Here is a 16,688-nt window from a genome sequence, read left to right as displayed (position 1 = left end):
AGCACAAGAATGCAAAGTGAGAATCGGTCCTCAAGGACTGTTCACTTGCAGGAGCCCTGAATCGTACCCCTGATTTCTCTGCACTCTGCGTTCTTCGACATCTCTAGAAATCATTTTCTCTTTTCCTGTTTCAACACTGCCTTATAAAATACTGCAGCACTGGCAGCTGCCTTCTCTTCCTCTTCACACCATGCAGGTTCAATTCTGCAACTTTTCCTGTTAATACCAGCTTTCCGGTTATTCAGAAAAAAAGCGACAGCGACCAGCAGGGGAGGACTGAAATAATAATATCTTCAATAAAGGGTCATCACAGAGTTCTGATCTCATTAAAGTGACCACAGTGAGGGTGGAGAGTGATGATGTAAATGAAAGCTGACTCAAGACTTGACTGCCCCCATATCACCAGCTTTATAAAGAACGCTGCAATGTGGAATTCTGCACATTACACAGGCAGCTGCTGTGCAGAGGTAAGTGACATCTCTCTGAATACAAGATACATTCTTAGTTCTAATGACTGGCTGATGGCCAACCTCAGGCTGGACTTACAGAATTATGCCAAAAAAGAAGAAAAAATACTTTGTACTTTTCACTGACATAACTTTCACTTATAGAACTTCTTTACATTATACTGTACATCAGTGTATAGGACGCAGTGTGCAGTGTATAGATCTCATTTATATAATAGGACTTTTCTCCTCTGTATATCAGTGTATAGGACGCAGTGTGCGGTGTATAGATCTCATTTATAAAATAGAACTTTTTTTTCTCTGAATATCAGTGTATAGGACGCAGTGTGTGGTGTATAGATCTAATTTATATAATAGGACTTTTCTCCTCTGGATATCAGTGTATAGGACGCAGTGTGCGATGTATAGATCTCATTTATATAATAGGACTTTTTTTTCTCTGAATATCAGTGTATAGGACGCAGTGTGTGGTGTATAGATCTAATTTATATAATAGGACTTTTCTCCTCTGTATATCAGTGTATAGGACGCAGTGTGCGGTGTATAGATCTCATTTATATAATAGGACTTTTTTTCTCTGTATATCAGTGTATAAGACGCAGTGTGCGGTGTATAGATCTCATTTATTTAATAGGACTTTTTTTCTCTCTGAATATCAGTGTATAGGACGCAGTGTGTGGTGTATAGATCTAATTTATATAATAGGACTTTTCTCCTCTGTATATCAGTGTATAGGACGCAGTGTGCGGTGTATAGATCTCATTTATATAATAGGACTTTTCTCCTCTGTATATCAGTGTATAGGACGCAGTGTGCGGTGTATAGATCTCATTTATATAATAGGACTTTTCTCCTCTGTATATCAGTGTATAAGACGCAGTGTGCGGTGTATAGATCTCATTTATTTAATAGGACTTTTTTTCTCTCTATATCAGTGTATAGGACGCAGCGTGTGGTTTAATGATCTCATTCATATAATAGGAATTTTCTCCTCTGTATATCAGTATATAGGAAGCAGTGTTCCGGTGTATAGATCTCATTTATATAATAGGACTTTTCTCCTCTGTATATCAGTGTATAGGACGCAGTGTGTGGTGTATAGATCTCATTTATATAATAGGACTTTTCTCCTCTGTATATCAGTATATAGGACGCAGTGTGTGGTGTATAGATCTCATTTATATAATAGGACTTTTCTCCTCTGTATATCAGTATATAGGATGCAGTGTGTGGTGTATAGATCTCATTTATATAATAGGAATTTTCTCCTCTGGATATCTGTGTATAGGACGCAGTGTGCGGTGTATAGATCTCATTTATATAATAGGACTTTTCTCCCCTGTTTATCAGTGTATAGGACGCAGTGTGCGGTGTATAGATCTCATTTATATAATAGGACTTTTCTCCTCTCTATATCAGTGTATAGGACGCAGTGTGCGGTGTATAGATCTAATTTATATAATAGGACTTTTCTCCTCTGGATATCAGTGTATAGGACGCAGTGTGCGATGTATAGATCTCATTTATATAATAGGACTTTTTTTTCTCTGAATATCAGTGTATAGGACGCAGTGTGTGGTGTATAGATCTAATTTATATAATAGGACTTTTCTCCTCTGTATATCAGTGTATAGGACGCAGTGTGCGGTGTATAGATCTCATTTATATAATAGGACTTTTTTTCTCTGTATATCAGTGTATAAGACGCAGTGTGCGGTGTATAGATCTCATTTATTTAATAGGACTTTTTTTCTCTCTGAATATCAGTGTATAGGACGCAGTGTGTGGTGTATAGATCTAATTTATATAATAGGACTTTTCTCCTCTGTATATCAGTGTATAGGACGCAGTGTGCGGTGTATAGATCTCATTTATATAATAGGACTTTTCTCCTCTGTATATCAGTGTATAGGACGCAGTGTGCGGTGTATAGATCTCATTTATATAATAGGACTTTTCTCCTCTGTATATCAGTGTATAAGACGCAGTGTGCGGTGTATAGATCTCATTTATTTAATAGGACTTTTTTTCTCTCTATATCAGTGTATAGGACGCAGCGTGTGGTTTAATGATCTCATTCATATAATAGGAATTTTCTCCTCTGTATATCAGTATATAGGAAGCAGTGTTCCGGTGTATAGATCTCATTTATATAATAGGACTTTTCTCCTCTGTATATCAGTGTATAGGACGCAGTGTGTGGTGTATAGATCTCATTTATATAATAGGACTTTTCTCCTCTGTATATCAGTATATAGGACGCAGTGTGTGGTGTATAGATCTCATTTATATAATAGGACTTTTCTCCTCTGTATATCAGTATATAGGATGCAGTGTGTGGTGTATAGATCTCATTTATATAATAGGAATTTTCTCCTCTGGATATCTGTGTATAGGACGCAGTGTGCGGTGTATAGATCTCATTTATATAATAGGACTTTTCTCCCCTGTTTATCAGTGTATAGGACGCAGTGTGCGGTGTATAGATCTCATTTATATAATAGGACTTTTCTCCTCTCTATATCAGTGTATAGGACGCAGTGTGCGGTGTATAGATCTAATTTATATAATAGGACTTTTCTCCTCTGGATATCAGTGTATAGGACGCAGTGTGCGATGTATAGATCTCATTTATATAATAGGACTTTTTTTTCTCTGAATATCAGTGTATAGGACGCAGTGTGTGGTGTATAGATCTAATTTATATAATAGGACTTTTCTCCTCTGTATATCAGTGTATAGGACGCAGTGTGCGGTGTATAGATCTCATTTATATAATAGGACTTTTTTTCTCTGTATATCAGTGTATAGGACGCAGTGTGTGGTGTATAGATCTAATTTATATAATAGGACTTTTCTCCTCTGTATATCAGTGTATAAGACGCAGTGTGCGGTGTATAGATCTCATTTATTTAATAGGACTTTTTTTCTCTCTATATCAGTGTATAGGACGCAGCGTGTGGTTTAATGATCTAATTCATATAATAGGAATTTTCTCCTCTGTATATCAGTATATAGGAAGCAGTGTTCCGGTGTATAGATCTCATTTATATAATAGGACTTTTCTCCTCTGTATATCAGTGTATAGGACGCAGTGTGTGGTGTATAGATCTCATTTATATAATAGGACTTTTCTCCTCTGTATATCAGTGTATAGGACGCAGTGTGTGGTGTATAGATCTCATTTATATAATAGGACTTTTCTCCTCTGTATATCAGTATATAGGATGCAGTGTGTGGTGTATAGATCTCATTTATATAATAGGAATTTTCTCCTCTGGATATCTGTGTATAGGACGCAGTGTGCGGTGTATAGATCTCATTTATATAATAGGACTTTTCTCCCCTGTTTATCAGTGTATAGGACGCAGTGTGCGGTGTATAGATCTCATTTATATAATAGGACTTTTCTCCTCTGTATATCAGTGTATAGGATGCAGTGTGCGGTGTATTGATCTCATTTATATAATAGGACTTTTCTCCTCTGGATATCAGTGTATAGGACGCAGTGTGCGATGTATAGATCTCATTTATATAATAGGACTTTTTTTTCTCTGAATATCAGTGTATAGGACGCAGTGTGTGGTGTATAGATCTAATTTATATAATAGGACTTTTCTCCTCTGTATATCAGTGTATAGGACGCAGTGTGCGGTGTATAGATCTCATTTATATAATAGGACTTTTTTTCTCTGTATATCAGTGTATAAGACGCAGTGTGCGGTGTATAGATCTCATTTATTTAATAGGACTTTTTTTCTCTCTATATCAGTGTATAGGACGCAGCGTGTGGTTTAATGATCTCATTCATATAATAGGAATTTTCTCCTCTGTATATCAGTATATAGGAAGCAGTGTTCCGGTGTATAGATCTCATTTATATAATAGGACTTTTCTCCTCTGTATATCAGTGTATAGGACGCAGTGTGCGGTGTATAGATCTAATTTATATAATAGGACTTTTCTCCTCTGGATATCAGTGTATAGGACGCAGTGTGCGATGTATAGATCTCATTTATATAATAGGACTTTTTTTTCTCTGAATATCAGTGTATAGGACGCAGTGTGTGGTGTATAGATCTAATTTATATAATAGGACTTTTCTCCTCTGTATATCAGTGTATAGGACGCAGTGTGCGGTGTATAGATCTCATTTATATAATAGGACTTTTTTTCTCTGTATATCAGTGTATAAGACGCAGTGTGCGGTGTATAGATCTCATTTATTTAATAGGACTTTTTTTCTCTCTATATCAGTGTATAGGACGCAGCGTGTGGTTTAATGATCTCATTCATATAATAGGAATTTTCTCCTCTGTATATCAGTATATAGGAAGCAGTGTTCCGGTGTATAGATCTCATTTATATAATAGGACTTTTCTCCTCTGTATATCAGTGTATAGGACGCAGTGTGTGGTGTATAGATCTCATTTATATAATAGGACTTTTCTCCTCTGTATATCAGTGTATAGGACGCAGTGTGTGGTGTATAGATCTCATTTATATAATAGGACTTTTCTCCTCTGTATATCAGTATATAGGATGCAGTGTGTGGTGTATAGATCTCATTTATATAATAGGAATTTTCTCCTCTGGATATCTGTGTATAGGACGCAGTGTGCGGTGTATAGATCTCATTTATATAATAGGACTTTTCTCCCCTGTTTATCAGTGTATAGGACGCAGTGTGCGGTGTATAGATCTCATTTATATAATAGGACTTTTCTCCTCTGTATATCAGTGTATAGGATGCAGTGTGCGGTGTATTGATCTCATTTATATAATAGGACTTTTCTCCTCTGGATATCAGTGTATAGGACGCAGTGTGCGATGTATAGATCTCATTTATATAATAGGACTTTTTTTTCTCTGAATATCAGTGTATAGGACGCAGTGTGTGGTGTATAGATCTAATTTATATAATAGGACTTTTCTCCTCTGTATATCAGTGTATAGGACGCAGTGTGCGGTGTATAGATCTCATTTATATAATAGGACTTTTTTTCTCTGTATATCAGTGTATAAGACGCAGTGTGCGGTGTATAGATCTCATTTATTTAATAGGACTTTTTTTCTCTCTATATCAGTGTATAGGACGCAGCGTGTGGTTTAATGATCTCATTCATATAATAGGAATTTTCTCCTCTGTATATCAGTATATAGGAAGCAGTGTTCCGGTGTATAGATCTCATTTATATAATAGGACTTTTCTCCTCTGTATATCAGTGTATAGGACGCAGTGTGTGGTGTATAGATCTCATTTATATAATAGGACTTTTCTCCTCTGTATATCAGTGTATAGGACGCAGTGTGTGGTGTATAGATCTCATTTATATAATAGGACTTTTCTCCTCTGTATATCTGTGTATAGGACGCAGTGTGGGGTGTATAGATCTCATTTATATAATAGGACTTTTCTCCTCTGTATATCAGTGTATAGGACGCAGTGTGTGGTGTATAGATCTCATTTATATAATAGGACTTTTCTCCTCTGTATATCAGTATATAGGACGCAGTGTGTGGTGTATACAGTGGGTACGGAAAGTATTCAGACCCCCTTAAATTTTTCACTCTTTGTTATATTGCAGCCATTTGCTAAAATCATTTAGGTTCATTCTTCTTCCTCATGAATGTACACATAGCACCCCATACTGACAGAAAAACACAGAATTGTTGACATTGTTGCAGATTTATTAAAAAAGAAAAACTGAAATATCACATGGTCCTAAGTATTCAGACCCTTTGCTCAGTATTTAGTAGAAGCCATCTTTTGATCTAATACAGCCAGGAGTCTTTTTGGGAAAGATGCAACAAGTCTTTCACACCTGGATTTGGGGATCCTCTGCCATTCCTCCTTGCAGATCCTCTCCAGTTCTGTCAGGTTGGATGGTAAACGTTGGTGGACAGCCATTTTTAGGTCTCCCCAGAGATGCTCAATTGGGTTTAAGTCAGGGCTCTGGCTGGGCCATTCAAGAACAGTCACTGAGTTGTGAAGCCACTCCTTCGTTATTTTAGCTGTGTGCTTAGGGTCATTGTCTTGTTGGAAGGTAAACCTTTGGCCCAGTCTGAGGTCCAGAGCACTCTGGAGAAGGTTTTTGTCCAGGATATCCCTGTACTTGGCCGCATTCATCTTTCCCTCGATTGCAATCAGTCGTCCTGTCCCTGCAGCTGAAAAACACCCCCACAGCATGATGCTGCCACCACCATGCTTCACTGTTGGGACTGTACTGGACAGGTGATGAGCAGTGCCTGGTTTTCTCCACACATACCGCTTAGAATTAAGGCCAAAAAGTTCTATTTTGGTCTCATCAGACCAGAGAATCTTATTTCTCACCATCTTGGAGTCCTTCAGGTGTTTTTTAGCAAACTCCATGCGGGCTTTCATGTGTCTTACACTGAGGAGAGGCTTCCGTCGGGCCACTCTGCCATAAAGCCCCGACTGGTGGAGGGCTGCAGTGATGGTTGACTTTCTACAACTTTCTCCCATCTCCTGACTGCATCTCTGGAGCTCAGCCACAGTGATCTTTGGGTTCTTCTTTACCTCTCTCACCAAGGCTCTTCTACCCCGATAGCTCAGTTTGGCCGGACGGCCAGCTCTAGGAAGGGTTCTGGTCGTCCCAAACGTCTTCCATTTGAGGATTATGGAGGCCACTGTGCTCTTAGGAACCTTAAGTGCAGCAGAAATCTTTTTGTAACCTTGGCCAGATCTGTGCCTTGCCACAATTCTGTCTCTGAGCTCTTCAGGCAGTTCCTTTGACCTCATGATTCTCATTTGCTCTGACATGCATTGTGATCTGGAAGGTCTTATATAGACAGGTGTGTGGCTTTCCTAATCAAGTCCAATCAGTATAATCAAACACAGCTGGACTCAAATGAAGGTGTAGAACCATCTCAAGGATGATCAGAAGAAATGGAAAGCACCTGAGTTAAATATATGAGTGTCACAGCAAAGGGTCTGAATACTTAGGAACATGTGATATTTCAGTTTTTCTTTTTTAATAAATCTACAACAATGTCAACAATTCTGTGTTTTTCTGTCAGTATGGGGTGCTATGTGTACATTCATGAGGAAGAAGAATGAACTTAAATGATTTTAGCAAATGGCTGCAATATAACAAAGAGTGAAAAATTTAAGGGGGTCTGAATACTTTCCGTACCCACTGTAGATCTCATTTATATAATAGGACTTTTCTCCTCTGGATATCAGTGTATAGGACGCAGTGTGGGGTGTATAGATCTCATTTATATAATAGGACTTTTCTCCTCTGTATATCAGTGTATAGGACGCAGTGTGCGGTGTATAGATCTAATTTATATAATAGGACTTTTTTTCTCTGAATATCAGTGTATAGGACGCAGTGTGTGGTGTATAGATCTCATTTATATAATAGGACTTTTCTCCTCTGTATATCAGTGTATAGGACGCAGTGTGTGGTGTATAGATCTAATTTATATAATAGGACTTTTTTTCTCTGAATATCAGTGTATAGGACACAGTGTGCGGTGTATAGATCTCATTTATATAATAGGACTTTTCTCCTCTGTATATCAGTGTATAGGACGCAGTGTGCGGTGTATAGATCTCATTTATATAATAGGACTTTTCTCCCCTGTATATCAGTGTATAGGACGCAGTGTGCGGTGTATAGATCTCATTTATATAATAGGACTTTTCTCCTCTGTATATCAGTATATAGGACGCAGTGTGTGGTGTATAGATCTCATTTATATAATAGGACTTTTCTCCTCTGGATATCAGTGTATAGGAAGCAGTGTGCAGTGTATAGATCTCATTTATATAATAGGACTTTTCTCCTCTGTATATCAGTGTATAGGACGCAGTGTGCGGTGTATAGATCTCATTTATTTAATAGGACTTTTCTCCTCTGTATATCAGTGTATAGGACGCAGTGTGCGTTGTATACATCTCATTTATATAATAGGACTTTTCTCCTCTCTATATCAGTGTATAGGACGCAGTGTGCGGTGTATAGATCTAATTTATATAATAGGACTTTTCTCCTCTGTATATCAGTGTATAGGACGCGGTGTGCGGTGTATAGATCTCATTTATTTAATAGGACTTTTCTCCTCTGTATATCAGTGTATAGGACGCAGTGTGCGTTGTATACATCTCATTTATATCATAGGACTTTTCTCCTCTCTATATCAGTGTATAGGACGCAGTGTGCGGTGTATGGATCTAATTTATATAATAGGACTTTTCTCCTCTGTATATCAGTGTATAGGACGCGGTGTGCGGTGTATAGATCTCATTTATTTAAAAGGACTTTTCTCCCCTGTATATCAGTGTATAGGACGCAGTGTGCGGTGTATAGATCTCATTTATATAATAGGACTTTTCTCCTCTGTATATCAGTATATAGGACGCAGTGTGTGGTGTATAGATCTCATTTATATAATAGGACTTTTCTCCTCTGGATATCAGTGTATAGGAAGCAGTGTGCAGTGTATAGATCTCATTTATATAATAGGACTTTTCTCCTCTGTATATCAGTGTATAGGATGCAGTGTGCGGTGTATAGATCTCATTTATTTAATAGGATTTTTCTCCTCTGTATATCAGTGTATAGGACGCAGTGTGCGGTGTATGGATCTAATTTATATAATAGGACTTTTCTCCTCTCTATATCAGTGTATAGGACGCAGTGTGCGGTGTATAGATCTAATTTATATAATAGGACTTTTCTCCTCTGTATATCAGTGTATAGGACGCGGTGTGCGGTGTATAGATCTCATTTATTTAATAGGACTTTTCTCCTCTGTATATCAGTGTATAGGACGCAGTGTGCGGTGTATACATCTCATTTATATAATAGGACTTTTCTCCTCTCTGTATCAGTGTATAGGACGCAGTGTGCGGTGTATAGATCTAATTTATATAATAGGACTTTTCTCCTCTGTATATCAGTGTATAGGACGCAGTGTGCGGTGTATAGATCTCATTTATATAATATAACTTTTCTCCTCTGTATATCAGTGTATAGGATGCAGTGTGCGGTGTATAGATCTTATTTATACTATATATCAGTGTATAATGCGCAGTGTGCGGTGTATAGATCTCATTTATATAATAGGACTTTCTCCTCTGTATATCAGTGTATAGGACGCAGTGTGCAGTGTATACATCTTATTTATATAATAGGACTTTTCTCCTCTTGATATCAGTGTATAGGAAGCAGTGTGCAGTGTATAGATCTCATTTATATAATAGGACTTTTCTCCTCTGTATATCAATGTATAGGACGCAGTGTGCGTTGTATACATCTCATTTATATAATAGGACTTTTCTCCTCTGTATATCAGTGTATAGGACGCAGTGTACGGTGTATAGATCTCATTTATATAATAGGACTTTTCTCCTCTGGATATCAGTGTATAGGACGCAGTGTGTGGTGTATAGATCTCATTTATATAATAGGACTTTTCTCCTCTGGATATCAGTGTATAGGAAGCAGTGTGCAGTGTATAGATCTCATTTATATAATAGGACTTTTCTCCTCTGTATATCAGTGTATAGGATGCAGTGTGCGGTGTATAGATCTCATTTATTTAATAGGACTTTTCTCCTCTCTATATCAGTGTATAGGACGCAGTGTGCGTTGTATACATCTCAGTTATATAATAGGACTTTTCTCCTCTCTATATCAGTGTATAGGACGCAGTGTGCGGTGTATAGATCTCATTTATATAATAGGACTTTTCTCCTCTGTATATCAGTGTATAGGACGCAGTGTGCGGTGTGTAGATCTCATTTATATAATATAACTTTTCTCCTCTGTATATCAGTGTATAGGATGCAGTGTGCGGTGTATAGATCTTATTTATACTATATATCAGTGTATAATGCGCAGTGTGCGGTGTATAGATCTCATTTATATAATAGGACTTTCTCCTCTGTATATCAGTGTATAGGACGCAGTGTGCAGTGTATACATCTTATTTATATAATAGGAATTTTCTCCTCTTGATATCAGTGTATAGGAAGCAGTGTGCAGTGTATAGATCTCATTTATATAATAGGACTTTTCTCCCCTGTATATCAGTGTATAGGACGCAGTGTGCGTTGTATACATCTCATTTATATAATAGGACTTTTCTCCTCTGTATATCAGTGTATAGGACGCAGTGTACGGTGTATAGATCTCATTTATATAATAGGACTTTTCTCCTCTGGATATCAGTGTATAGGACGCAGTGTGTGGTGTATAGATCTCATTTATATACTGTAATAGGACTTTTCTCCTCTGTATATCAGTGTATAAGACGCAGTGTGCGGTGTATAGATCTCATTTATTTAATAGGACTTTTTTTCTCTCTTTATCAGTGTATAGGACGCAGTGTGTGGTTTAATGATCTCATTTATATAATAGGAATTTTCTCCTCTGTATATTATGAGGTGAAGTGTCCAGTGTATCTCATTTATCTGTATACCAATGCAAAGGGAAGTTTTCAGCCTCCTAGGTGTTCCATGCCAGGGAGTGCAGGTAGCCTGTTAAAATCTATGACAGGCTGCTGGCTTCACTGACATGCACAAACCTCCACAAAGCACAGAATCTGTAGATTTCTGTAGAATTACACTAAAACGAATTTTAGCACACTCAAACAAAATATAATTCATAATTTATTTATTTTCAGAAGTTAAAAACCAAGACTATCAAAGGATACATCTATATATTCTTTTTCGGAGCGAGCCCCCAGCTTTCTGACTCTTGGCCTCTTCTTCCAGCAGTAGATTGTTCTCATAGATCGGTAATAAGGAGTCTGAGGTCAGGAGTCAGTTCCTCCATTGTGGCCTCTGTGTATGTGAGGGAGCTGGCAGCTGCCATGGTAGATAACCTTGTGGCTGGGTGAGATAAATGGTATCAGCCGCCCTGTGGGGGGGGGGGTTCCATCACATAAACAACCGTGCTAGGAGCTGGCAGCCAGAACACAAGTCAGAACAACACGTTTTCTAGTCCTAGAGAGCCCAGTTTAAGGCCTCTCACACACAGGCATATGAATTTATGCTCCAAGTATACAGTGTTTTCTTTTGCCAGAGCTTGGCAGAAAAAAATGTCTCTAATATCGGATATGTATGCGCATTTATGAGTGTATGTATGCACGTTTGTGTGAATATAGTGTTGAGCGTAAATGCTTTCTACTGGCCAGAAGATTCTGGTCATTGGAATAAATTTACATTCATACATGCACGTTTATGCGTGTCTATACGCCTAAAATATGCTTGTAAGGGCCTCTCCAAATTCAGCTTTCGTGCATTTTTTTTTGCCTCTAAAAATTGTTTTTAAAATACTGATCTAAACAATGTGCATGGCCACATAGGCTAACATAGAACTGCATTTAGTCCCGGTTCACACTACGTTGCTCCGACTTAGGGGGCAACCTGTGAAGTCGCGTGCACGCGACTTCGGCGCGACTTGCATGGACTTCATAAAATTAATGTATATGCAAGTCGCTCCAGGTCGCCCCGAAGTAGTACAGGACCCTTTTTCTAAGTCGGAACGACTTGTGTCGCTCCTATTAGAACCGGTCCTGTACTACTCAATGGACCGCGGTGGTGCGCGACTTGCCAGGCTGACCAAGTCTCCTGACAAGTCGTATTAGTGTGAACCGACACTTAGAGGCATAAAAAGAAAATATGCTGTATGCCTGTAATAGCAGCTTTGGTTCTGCCTATGTGTGTGTCCCATTTATATTTTTACATGCTAATAATAATGAATCAATAATCATACTTTTAGTCCAAAAATTAAAAAAGTTTAATTTGGTTTTAGATGGGGTGGGGAAAGGTCAGGGCCTGTGTCAGGTTTTTACTGCTGTTTGTATTTCTATTGGGAAATTTACCCCTCAACAGTGGGAGTGATGGAAATCTGTCCAACAATTGGCACAGACAAAAACTCATCTCTAGTAAAGGGGAAAAGGATGAGAACTGACAATCCCCCCCCTCATCCATTGAAAGTAGGGGCATCACAGGGGCAAGAAATGAGGGGAAGGCCTCATTCACACAGGCGCTGAGGCCCTTAGACCATAAATAGGCTGTATGTTTGTGCAGCTTAAGTTGCCTGCTGTTGAGTGCAGGCGGCCTATGTAAGTGTATGAGGGGCAAAATGGCTGCATGGACATGACCACTCGTCCCCAGGGTTTTTTTCCCTCAGAGAATAGATACAGGTACTCCCCTTATCCGAATTACCCCTTGTCTCTGTCCCCTACCCACCGCTGGGCACTCTCCCTTACTTCCACCAAGGGCCGGGGGAGGGGCGCAATGGTTTATTGCAGGGATGGGGGCGCCTTGACCCTAACCCTAACAGAAGGGGGGCATCTTTGCCCTGGGCGCTTGATGACCTTGTCCCGGCATTGCTTCCACCCCCCCCCTACCCACCTAGAGAATAAAGAACCAAGTATATTTTGTGGTGCTCAGTAATTTGTATGGAATTTCTTAGTGATAACAATAAAAGCTGTAACATAAATCCCCTGTAGCCGGCAACAATAGACCCCCACTGCAATAATACACCCCCCTAGGAATAATAGACCTCCAACAACAATAGACCCCTCCAGCAATAATAGACCCCCCAGCAATATTAGACTCCTTCAGGAATAATAGTACCCCAGAAATAATAGCCCCCCCCCCCCCAGCAATATCAAGCCCCCTGCAATAAATACATCCCTCGGCATCAATAGACCCATCCCTAAACAGTAGATCCCTCCCAACAACTGACTCCATCCAGCAAAAATAGGTCCCCCACCAACAATAATAGACCCCCTGCAACAAAATACTCCCCCAGCATCAATAGACCCCGCCCTCAACAGTGGAGCACTCCCAACAACAATTGACCCCCAGCAACAATAGATCCTCCACCAGCAACAACAGACCCACCCCAACAAAAGGCCCGCCCCTGCAACAACAGACCCCCTAGCACCCCTTACGATTACCTACATTCAGTGCTAAAGTTGAAAAAAGTCCTGCTCGTCCCAATCTGACAGGCCAGACGGTGCAAATGAGCAGCTGCGAACACAGACAGTGTGTGTTGAGGGTATGCCTGTCAAATTTAAACCTCGCCCGAAAGAAATCATCAATATGCACTTTGTTGTCAAAAATATTGGAACACCTGCCTTTACACACACATGAACTTTAATGGCACCCCAGTCTTATTCCATAGGGTTCAATATTGAGTTGGCCCACCTTTTTCAGCAATAACATCTTTAACTCTTCTGGGAAGGCTTTCCACAAGGTTTAGTAGTGTGTCTATGGGAATGTTTTGCCAATCAGTGCAACACAATAGCAAATTTTCCACCCTGACCAATGAACTTTAATCAATATGCATGAGTCTAAAGGGAAGTTATGCCTATTTCACTGTTTGCTTATTTGGTCGTTTTAATGTAACAAGCTATCGATTGGATAATAAAATTGAAGCATGCGTGGCCACCTTATGTGTCCATGATCATTATTTTAAAAAGTTGACAGCTATGCAGTAAGTGTTTTTTTTTCTGTTCATCAAATATTACGTGTTATTTCTTTTTATGTTCTGACTTCATGTAACATTTTATTGACATTCTTGTGAATTACTTCCTTCAATGCCTCTCACTATTATTTTTCTGATTGATTGCTTCCCTTATTTGCTTTGTGTGCTCATTCTTCCTCAATCTGTAGTGTCTCTACAACATCCTCCTGATGTTTTTTTCCTCTTTTCCTTTCAGTTCATGTTGTGGTCCTGAGGCCCTTTTTTCTCTCCTCCCCCTACAAGTCTCCCCTTCTTTTTGTCTCTTGTCTTTCACACTGCTGACTAACTGTTCAGTTATGTTTCTCTCTCATCTCTCTGCAGCTGCTTCAACTCTACCAGGAGAACAACAGCGAGACATCCACTGAGAAACTCCAGGAGAACAACAGCGAGACATCCACTGAGAAACTCCAGGAGAACAACAGCGAGACATCCACTGAGAAACTCCAGGAGAACAACAGCGAGACATCCACTGAGAAACTCCAGGAGAACAACAGCGAGACATCCGCTGAGAAACTCCAGGAGAACAACAGCGAGACATCCACTGAGAAACTCCAGAACAACAGCGAGACATCCACTGAGAAACTCCAGAAGAACAACAGCAAGACGTCCACTGAGAAACTCCAGGAGAACAACAGCGAGACATCCACTGAGAAACTTAAGCAGAACTACAACAAAACTGAAGGTACGTGGACATTCATTATATTTTATAACACATATAGAACACCGGCCTGCAGTCATTCAATTGTAAACTGCCCGTGTTGCCTGACAGCAGTCCAATGGGTTCAGACCTGGGTAAAAGTAGACATGTATATTCTTTGCTTATGCAGAATGTCCACTGACCTCCTGACTGTAGGTGATTGGTACAGAATCACTGCAGTGACACCCCATGTGTATACAAAGGAGAATTCCAGTGTACAGTGCCTTGCGAAAGTATTCGGCCCTCTTGAACTTTGCGACCTTTTGCCACATTTCAGGCTTCAAACATAAAGATATAAAACTGTAATTTTTTGTGAAGAATCAACAACAAGTGGGACACAATCATGAAGTGGAACGAAATTTATTGGATATTTCAAACTTTGTTAACAAATAAAAAACTGAAAAATTGGGCGTGCAAAATTATTCAGCCCCTTTACTTTCAGTGCAGCAAACTCTCTCCAGAAGTTCAGTGAGGATCTCTGAATGATCCAATGTTTACCTAAATGACAAATGATGATAAATAGAATCCACCTGTGTGTAATCAAGTCTCTGTATAAATGCCCCTGCACTGTGATTGTCTCAGAGGTCCGTTTAAAGCGCAGAGAGCATCATGAAGAACAAGGAACACACCAGGCAGGTCCGAGATAATGTTGTGAAGAAGTTTAAAGCCGGATTTGGATACAAAAAGATTTCCCAAGCTTTAAACATCCCAAGGAGCACTGTGCAAGCGATAATATTGAAATGGAAGGAGTATCAGACCACTGCAAATCTATGAAGACCTGGCCGTCCCTCTAAACTTTCAGCTCATACCAGGAGAAGACTGATCAGAGATGCAGCCAAGAGGCTCATGATCACTCTGGATGAACTGCAGAGATCTACAGCTAAGGTGGGAGACTCTGTCCATAGGACAACAATCAGTCATATACTGCACAAATCTGGCCTTTATGGAAGAGTGGCAAGAAGAAAGCCATTTCTTAAAGATATCCATAAAAAGTGTAGTTTAAAGTTTGCCACAAGCCACCTGGGAGACACACCAAACATGTGGAAGAAGGTGCTCTGGTCAGATGAAACCAAAATCAAACTTTTTGGCAACAATGCAAAACATTATGTTTGGCGTAAAAGCAACACAGCTCATCACCCTGAACACACCATCCCCACTGTCAAACATGGTGGTGGCAGCAACATGGTTTGGGCCTGCTTTTCTTCAGCAGGGACAGGGAAGATGGTTAAAATTGATGGGAAGATGGATGAAGCCAAATACAGGATCATTCTGGAAGAAAACCTGATGGAGTCTGCAAAAGACCTGAGACTGGGACGGAGATTTGTCTTCCAACAAGACAATGATCCAAAACATAAAGCAAAATCTACAATGGAATGGTTCACAAATAAACATATCCAGGTGTTAGAATGGCCAAGTCAAAGTCCAGACCTGAATCCAATCGAGAATCTGTGGAAAGAACTGAAAACTGCTGTTCACAAACGCTCTCCAACCAACCTCACTGAGCTTGAGCTGTTTTGCAAGGAGGAATGGGCAAAAATTTCAGTTTCTAGATGTGCAAAACTGATAGAGACATACCCCAAGTGACTTACAGCTGTAATCGCAGCAAAAGGTGGCGCTACAAAGTATTAACTTAAGGGGGGCTGAATAATTTTGCACGCCCAATTTTTCAGTTTTTTATTTGTTAAAAAAGTTTGAAATATCCAATAAATTTCGTTCCACTTCATGATTGTGTCCCACTTGTTGTTGATTCTTCACAAAAAATTACAGTTTTATATCTTTATGTTTGAAGCCTGAAATGTGGCAAAAGGTCGCAAAGTTCAAGGGGGCCGAATACTTTCCCAAGGCACTGTATGTCATCTTGTTGTCACACAAAACAGAGGTGCCACCAACTAGCATTTTGTAATCTATTTTTTGTTATTTTAATGAGAAAGCTGACCATAGATGGACTGTTCTTTTTTTTCAAACAGCCAGCAAACTAATCAAAAAAACAGCAGATTCCCCCATCCA

General features: G+C 39.4%; 1 protein-coding gene across 3 annotated transcripts in view; it reads left to right on the top strand.

The window, feature by feature from the left end:
• Window positions 1-234: 234 nt before the first annotated feature.
• Window positions 235-16,688, top strand: part of PLAT (plasminogen activator, tissue type) — a 68,585-nt gene continuing 52,131 nt past the window's right edge. The window contains exons 1-3 of one of the 3 annotated variants that reach the window (XM_082252797.1): window positions 235-467; window positions 14,306-14,359; window positions 14,645-14,666. The gene's annotated coding sequence lies outside the window, so the exon portion shown is untranslated. Of the gene's footprint in view, window positions 468-14,209; window positions 14,360-14,610; window positions 14,667-16,688 lie in introns of those variants that run through there. The other 2 variants (XM_082252795.1, XM_082252796.1) reach the window with 2 other exon arrangements.

Source organism: Pelophylax lessonae, assembly GCF_965119305.1.
Source record: "Pelophylax lessonae genome assembly, chromosome: 4".
NCBI classification, from domain to species: Eukaryota; Metazoa; Chordata; class Amphibia; order Anura; family Ranidae; genus Pelophylax; species Pelophylax lessonae.
Note: the sequence above shows the minus strand (reverse complement) of the source record. Positions and strands in the feature narration are given on the sequence as shown.